Here is a 7,631-nt window from a genome sequence, read left to right on the forward strand (position 1 = left end):
GTGATGTTGCCCTGGAATGAGCAGTCGTGTGACAGAACGCCTCCAGAGCCAAAGCCACCGCGCCCCACTGTCTGGCACATGGGAACCACTGGAGAACTAACTGTTACGGACCAGGCATCATCAAGTCGAAGGTCTTGTGCAATGGAAATATTAACTTGCAACATTTGTTGAAGCCTTAAGATTTGCTGCTTGGTCAACTGATTAGAAAAATAAACTATTGTTTCTACAAAAAAAATATTAGCCAATGAACATCCTGTGGAGCACTTTGGTGTGGGCAACATTCTGTTCCACTGTTGCCCAGAGTCAGAGCTAACACAACAGCAGCTAACAACAACAAACTCGTGCCAAAGCTGGTGAATGGCCTTGGGTGACCCATGGGACTTGTTACATCAGAAGATAAACAACACCCAATATGTCATAATAGCCATTATAAAGTCTTTGGTTTTTACCACAGTAAAAAGTAAGGATGAAAAATCCATACAGGCATGGTTTTATTCCTCACTCCATACACAAGGCCAACTCAAGGTAGATCACAGACCTCTAAGCAATACCCCAAGCTATCAGGCTCATCAACAGAAAATTGGAGAAAAGCTGGAACCTTGGTACGGGGGATAAATACATAGGTTATCAGAATTAAGGAAGGATACAAAGTCAGAGGAGGATAAAATAGATGAATGGGACATACTAAGGACAAAACACGTATATCGAAAGACTTCATCAACAGAATAATAAGACATCCCACAGACTGGGAAAAGATATTTAGCAATGTCATATCAAACAATGGGCTTATTATTAAAATCTACAGAATTCTGCAAGCTTACAATAAGAAAAAAACAAATTTCCTACTGAGGAGGTGGGCAAAAGATCTGAACAGAAGTTTTACAAGGGCAGAAATTGGAATGGCCAACAAACAGATGTGAAAATGTTCCCAATCGCTAACCATAAGAGAAATGGAAATTAAAACAACCATGCGATACCACATAACACTCACCAAGATAGCCCAATTCAAAAAATCATAAAGCAACGAATGTTGGAGAGGGTGTGGTGAGATAGGAACTCTCATTCATTGCTGGTGGTCTTGTAGATATGCACAGCCACTGTTAAAGCAACTTGGTGATACCTAAAACAGATGGAAACTGAGTTACCTTTCAAACCAGCAATCCCCCTACTGGGGATATTTTCAGAAGAAATAAGAAACAAACCATGACCAGATATCTGTGATCCAATGTTCATCACTGTGCAGTTCACAATCGCAAACAATTGGGGCAGCCTATATTTCCACCAATAGATAAATGGATTAAAAAAAACTCTGGTACATACACACAATGGGATACTATGCATCCCTAAAAAAATAGTGATGAAAAGATGAAGCACCTCATCTCTTGGAAAGAGTTGGAGGATAATATGCTGAGTGGTTAGCCAAGCACACAAGTACAAGTACAACAAGAGTCCTCTGAGGTACGTTCAGACATCAGAACAGGCAGGGGAAAGTGCACATATCACACAGTTCCCGGGCTGAGGGCCAGATACTCTGATATGAGCCAGACCAAACCCAAGGATACAGACATCATCAAAAAATAAATAAATAGGAAGCAGATAGCACCTGTGCTGAAAGACACCCCCTGCCCCCCATAGGTCTTGACAATCCACAGAGGGGTGGGGGAAGAAACAAGATGGGGAATGGGGAATAGGTGCTAGCCACCCAAGAGGAAGGTGTTGTTTATGTCTCCACAGGAAAGGGAGAGAGAAAGTAGACCTAATTCCGGTGTGCCAATCCTTGGAGTAGCTTGGAGCAGAGAGAACTGTAAGGCCGGCCTCAGACATGATGTCCCCTCCCTGGATGACAGAGCTACAGAGGACAGCACTGAAGATGCAGTTCTAGGAGTGCGATGGGAGCAAAGCCATGAAATCCCTGAGGAATTCCAAGTGTAGACTTCTGACTTGGGGGGCAGCACTTGGCACCACATCTGAAGGTGTAAGTGGGATTGGGGTAGGGAGCACTAGACCACTGCACCCCTGACTGCAGGAAAAGCAGGGTCACGAGTGCTGAGGACTGAAAGGGTATAAATTCTATTAGGTAAGTGGGTCCCGAGATATGGAACCCTGAAAGAAATGGGGACTGGACTGATAGTTTATAACACGTCCTTTTCTAAAACGGAGGGATGCGCATTCACTTTGAGTCAGGATAACACTTAGACTTGGAACTATTTGTATGGTTGTTCTGTCTTTTTTTCCTCTTTTGGTGTCTATTTATGTAATACAGGCAGGATAAGGAACCCCAGTGAGACAACAACAGGACTAAAGTTTCTAGAGGGGGGCATGGGAGGGGTGGAGGTGGAGGAAGGGGCATGGTAAACCAATAACAAGAAGCACAGGGGAATAGAGATGGCTCTAAAATTGATGGTGAGGAGGGAGGTGCATTCCTAGTCATGTATGATCAATTGAGATGTAGCTGAGAGGAATTACTGAGAGGTGAATGAAGGGTAAACATGATGGTGGGGCATGAGGAAAGAAAAAAGAAAAAGAGGAAAGAGGAAGAAAGTAAAAATTATATATCGATATACATGTAAATATATAAATATAGGTGTATTCACATATATTATTATATATACATTTTATACATATAATGTGTTAATGAATGAGACTTACCTTCCTGACACCATCTCTGAAGACAAAATGTACATAAGCAAATGTGGTGAAAAAAAGCTGATGGTGCTTGGTGATTAAAATATACAGTGTATAGGGTTTTAAAGGCTTGAAGTTAAGCAAGCAGCCTTCTAGCAGGAAAACACCAAAGCCCAAATGAAAGAAGCACACCAGCCTGTGTGATCATGAGGTATAGATAGGAAGAGGTATCAGAAGTTCAAACAAACAATAAAATTGACCTAAAGGAGCATGGACAAAGTGGAGACCCACCTGCAAGATAACTGGAAAATCTATCCCAGATGGGTCACATGGAAGGGATGTTATATCCAGAGTGTGGTATAGCACTGATATACCACATAACTATCATCTTGTTCTTTAACATTCCCTCCCCTCACCATTATGGTCCTTGCTTTATGTTTGATGCATGAAATCCAAGACAGCTAACCCTTCAGTAACAGTTGCAGGAGTAATGATTTCCTGAGGGTACCAGAAAGGGGGGGCGGGTGGAGGGGGGAAGGAGGAACTGATAGTAATGATAACTGTATAACCCCACGCAAGGGGAAAAACATAACAGAATTGTAGGTGAACAAATACATTGGATGGTGCAAGATACAGGAAAAATATTTTTTTTCCTGTGGGGGAGGCTAGGGGAGGGAGAGGGAAAATGGGAGCCGATATCAAAGAATTCAAAAATAAAGAAAATGTTTTGAAACTGATGGTGGCAGGAATTATACAATTATTCTTGATCTAATTAAATCATGGGTTGTTATAATATCTACAGGAGCTTCAAATAAAGTGATTTTTAAAAAGAGAAGACAGCAGGACAAAGACAATATTTTAAAATACAAAAGGCTGAGGCTTTTCCAGAATTAAAGATGATCCAACCCATTCAATTCAGAAAGCACAGAAAATCACAAGAAGGAAAATACAGATGAAAACACAAATTCATTGTTGTTAAACAATAGAACACTAGAGAAAAGGGTCCCCGACATAGCTAGAAAGAAGAGACAAAGCATCCATAATTGGACGACAAACGTTTTCTCAGTAGAAAAGGGTTAGCCAGAAGACAGCCAAACGATATTTGCATACTGCTGAGAGAATATTTTTCTTGCACTAGAATTATGTCTCTTTCAGAAAGATCACTTAAGAATGAAAAGGGACATACAGAGACATTTTCCATTCAAGAAAATGGAGTCTATTACCAGCGGAGCCTCAGTGAGGAAACTTCTAAATGAGGTCCGACAAGAAGCCCTCATGGCACAGTGGTCAAGTGCTGGCATGCTGCCTGAACCCACCCAGAGGCTCTGTGGGAGAAAAGGCCGGATGACCTCCTGCTGGAAAGATTTACAGCCTACCACCACCATAGGGCAACTCTACTCTGTCTTATGGGATCACTATGAGTCTGAACACACTCAACACCACACAACACACAACTCACAGTTATAAGGAAGACAATCCAGAGCAGTCTGTCGTGTTAGAAGCATTCCAAACCATAACCAAACTCACTGGCAACAAGTTGATTGCTAGCGACTGTGTTAGACAGGCTTCTTCCCTCTACCATCATGGGGACCAATCAGCCCCATTGTGGGCAAATATCGGAGTTCGCTTAGGGCAGTGCTCACTGTTAATCCTGGTGCACATAAAATAGCAATTACGGGAGTCTTAAGAGATGCTGGGGCCCACTTCACAAACTTGTTCCTTATGGTTGTGGTGAAGGGTATGTCCTCAGGACACCCCCTTTTTGGGGTCTATGGGAATATCCTGATAGATCCATTCCAACACACCAATTTCCCAAAGCTTTTGGATGCCTTCCTCCAGTGTACCAAGGTAGGTCAGGTACTGCAAGTTGGTCTAATCTAGGCCATCTGGCAGTCCATGCTTCATTGAACCAACCAAATAAAGAATTAGATCCTCTCTTAGCTTCTCTCACAGAGACATTGAAAGAAGAGTTTGTGCTTAAGGGTCCCATATCCAGAAACTCAGACTGGTCTAATATTACATTTCATGCACCAGTATCCCACACCCTTAGTAACCATTCCCAGGGATATTCCCCAGGCTTCTGCTTGTACGTATTTGAAAACTCGAGCAGACCTTTGTGAGTACAGCACGCTTCTCCTTGGGTAATCATCTCAACCTCACCTTTAGGAGATTTCTGAGACTTAATTTTAGTGACAGGTCTAGCAGAAATAATTGATGGTGAGGGTGTTTCCTGGGTGCTCTCAGCAATATCTTGTGAGGCATCTCCTTCAGGCAGCCCCACCTGGCATATCAACTTGAATAGTTTGGCTAATCTGCTCAGGTGTGGATTGTGAATTAATACTTTCAGCTTGGAAGGGTGGATCTATTGACTGGGGTGGGTCAATTGTTTCTAAAGGCTCAATACCCTCCTCTTCTGGATCATCTGCCCATATGGTCCCATCCCATGTTTCAGGGTCCCAACTTTTCCCAATCAATGCCCTCACTTTTGTATCAGACACTGCTCTAGATCTGCAATTCAGCTGCCGTTGTAATTCAGCCACTCACATAATGAGACTCTGGACCTGGTTCTCAGTAATGTCAGCTCTTTCACTAGAGGAGAGAAGGCTCTCCTTTGTAGCACAGATGGAAGTTTTCAAATCCATTAGTCTGCATCTGAAGCGTGCTTCTGAGGCTCTGAAACCATCCCTCTCCTTATTCACACTTGCCATTGTAAGAAGGACCAGCCAACCAGCTTCCCTATACTAGTCATCCTTACAAAACTCCTGGAAAATATCAAATATATGATCACTCAGAGGCTCTCCTTTAACCAGCACCTCATCTATCGGTGGTACTACTGTAGGTATTAGCTTTGCTATATCACACCATGGATTAGTAAGAGTAGCAGACTTATCCATGCTTTGGAGTGTTGAAGTAGCATTACTAGTGTTAAGACTAATCAGGCTGGAGAGCCAACTTAAGAAGCCCATATTTATGAGTTTGTTTCTTTAGCAGCACTCCTGGTACCAAAATGTGTTAGACAGAGTTCTCTAGAGAGACAAAAATGAGATTGCTAATAATTATATATATATATTTACACAGTAGATATATAGCACAAGAAATGCACAGTTAAATTATATACAGATAGATATATAATACAAGAAATGCACAGTTAAATTATAAAGCAGTACAAATGGCTCAGTGCAACTCACTCCCATGAGAGGATTGTGAGACACTGGCAGTCCTTCAAGTCTGGAGGGCCGCCAGGTGGTCCTCTGTAGAGAGAATTCTGGCTCTCCGAGCACAGGCAGCAAACAGCAAGGCAGGTCACCAACAGTCAGCCAGGTCACCAACAGTCAGTCAGGTCACCAACAGCCAGCCAGGTCACCAACAGTCAGTCAGGTCACCAACAGTCGGCCAAGTCACCAATAGTCAGCTAGGTCACCAACAGTCAGCCAGGTCACCAACAGTCAGTCCCCAGCTCAAGAGATATAAATTCCAATGGTGTGGCGAAGCAGGTCTTGAAGGAACCTCAAATTACAGCAACACAGTCCACAGTTTAGGTGTCCCACAGGTAGGCTAGCTTGAAAATTGAAGCACAGAACAAGCAAGGCAGCTGCACACTGGTCTGGTGATCAAAGAGCAAGAGACAAGAAAAGCAAGGCTCATTGAACCATTCATCTCTCTGCCCTTCAATTAATCCCAAATGTGTTTATGGGCCAGGCTGGCACAATAAACTAACTTCCTCAGCAACCCTGCAGGCCAGGGTAAAACTTCCCCTGTGGGTTTCTGAGACTTTAAACCCTTACATGAGTAGGATCTTTCTCTAGTGGGGCATCTGGTGGTTTTGAACTATTGAAAAAAAGCATTTGACATATATAAATGTTAAGGGAATCAATTCACCAGTACAATATATATAAAAAGTGTACTTAATACCAAACAACAGTAAATATTATCATTTGGGAAATTAAGAAAACAAGATGGAGTTTAAATACCTGTAAGGTGGGAAGTGGAGATATAAATGAGAGGTTTGTGAAGTATCATTCAAAAAGTGATTAAGGACATTGATTAATTTTATTTAACTGTGCACATGAAATTATTTAGTGTTGACCATGGAAAGAATAAGAATGTGTGTGTAACTTCCAAACTAGTAGGAAATATGATGAAGCAGGGAGAAGTAGTAAATTGAAAGTCAAAGAAGGTATGGCAGAAATAAAAATGAATATATCAAATGCAATATTACTCAACAATGAAACAGAATGAATTCCTGCTGCATATAACAATGAGTTTGACTCTCAAAAGCCTTATGTGGAGTATTTTTAAAAGCCAGATGCAAAGAGTAAAATCAGAAATTTTATATTTATATGAAGTTGAAAAATATAACTTCATTTATATTAAAAAATAGACTTCATTTATATGAAGTTGAAAAATAGGTAAGCCAGTCTACAAGATATATCACCAATTATTGTCCATCTCTGTGAGAGGTTGTAAAAAAATATGAGGCTGTCTGCTCCCCCCAATATTTACAGTGTAAACAAGCCTATGGGGCAGTTCTATTCTGCCTTCCTGGGATGGCTATGAGTGAGAATCGGCTCAGTGACCGTGGGTTTGTTGCTGGCTGTGAGAGAAGCGAAATGGATCGGGGAGGGGTATAATGCACATTTTTGGAGTGATAAATAATCTACATCTCGATTTTATGTTATTTATAGCAGTGTATACATTTATCAGGGATCCTGGTGGCATGGTGGCTACATGTGAGTTTGTTAGCTGGTAAGGCAAGCAGTTCGAAATCACCCAGGGAGAAAGATCGGGATTTTTACTACTGCAAAGATATAGTACAGGGTCACTATGAGTAGGCATTGGCTTGATGGCAGTGAGTTTGGTTTTGCTTTGGTATGCATTTGTCAAATTGCATAGAATTATGCACTGTGCCTGTTCCTTTAATTAATTATACCTCAATATGCTTGGGTGTCCAACTACATAGTTTACAAAAAGAGATTGCTTAGTTGGACAAAAATCAAACTCTACTT

Source organism: Tenrec ecaudatus, chromosome 1, assembly GCF_050624435.1.
Source record: "Tenrec ecaudatus isolate mTenEca1 chromosome 1, mTenEca1.hap1, whole genome shotgun sequence".
In the NCBI taxonomy this organism is placed as follows: Eukaryota; Metazoa; Chordata; class Mammalia; order Afrosoricida; family Tenrecidae; genus Tenrec; species Tenrec ecaudatus.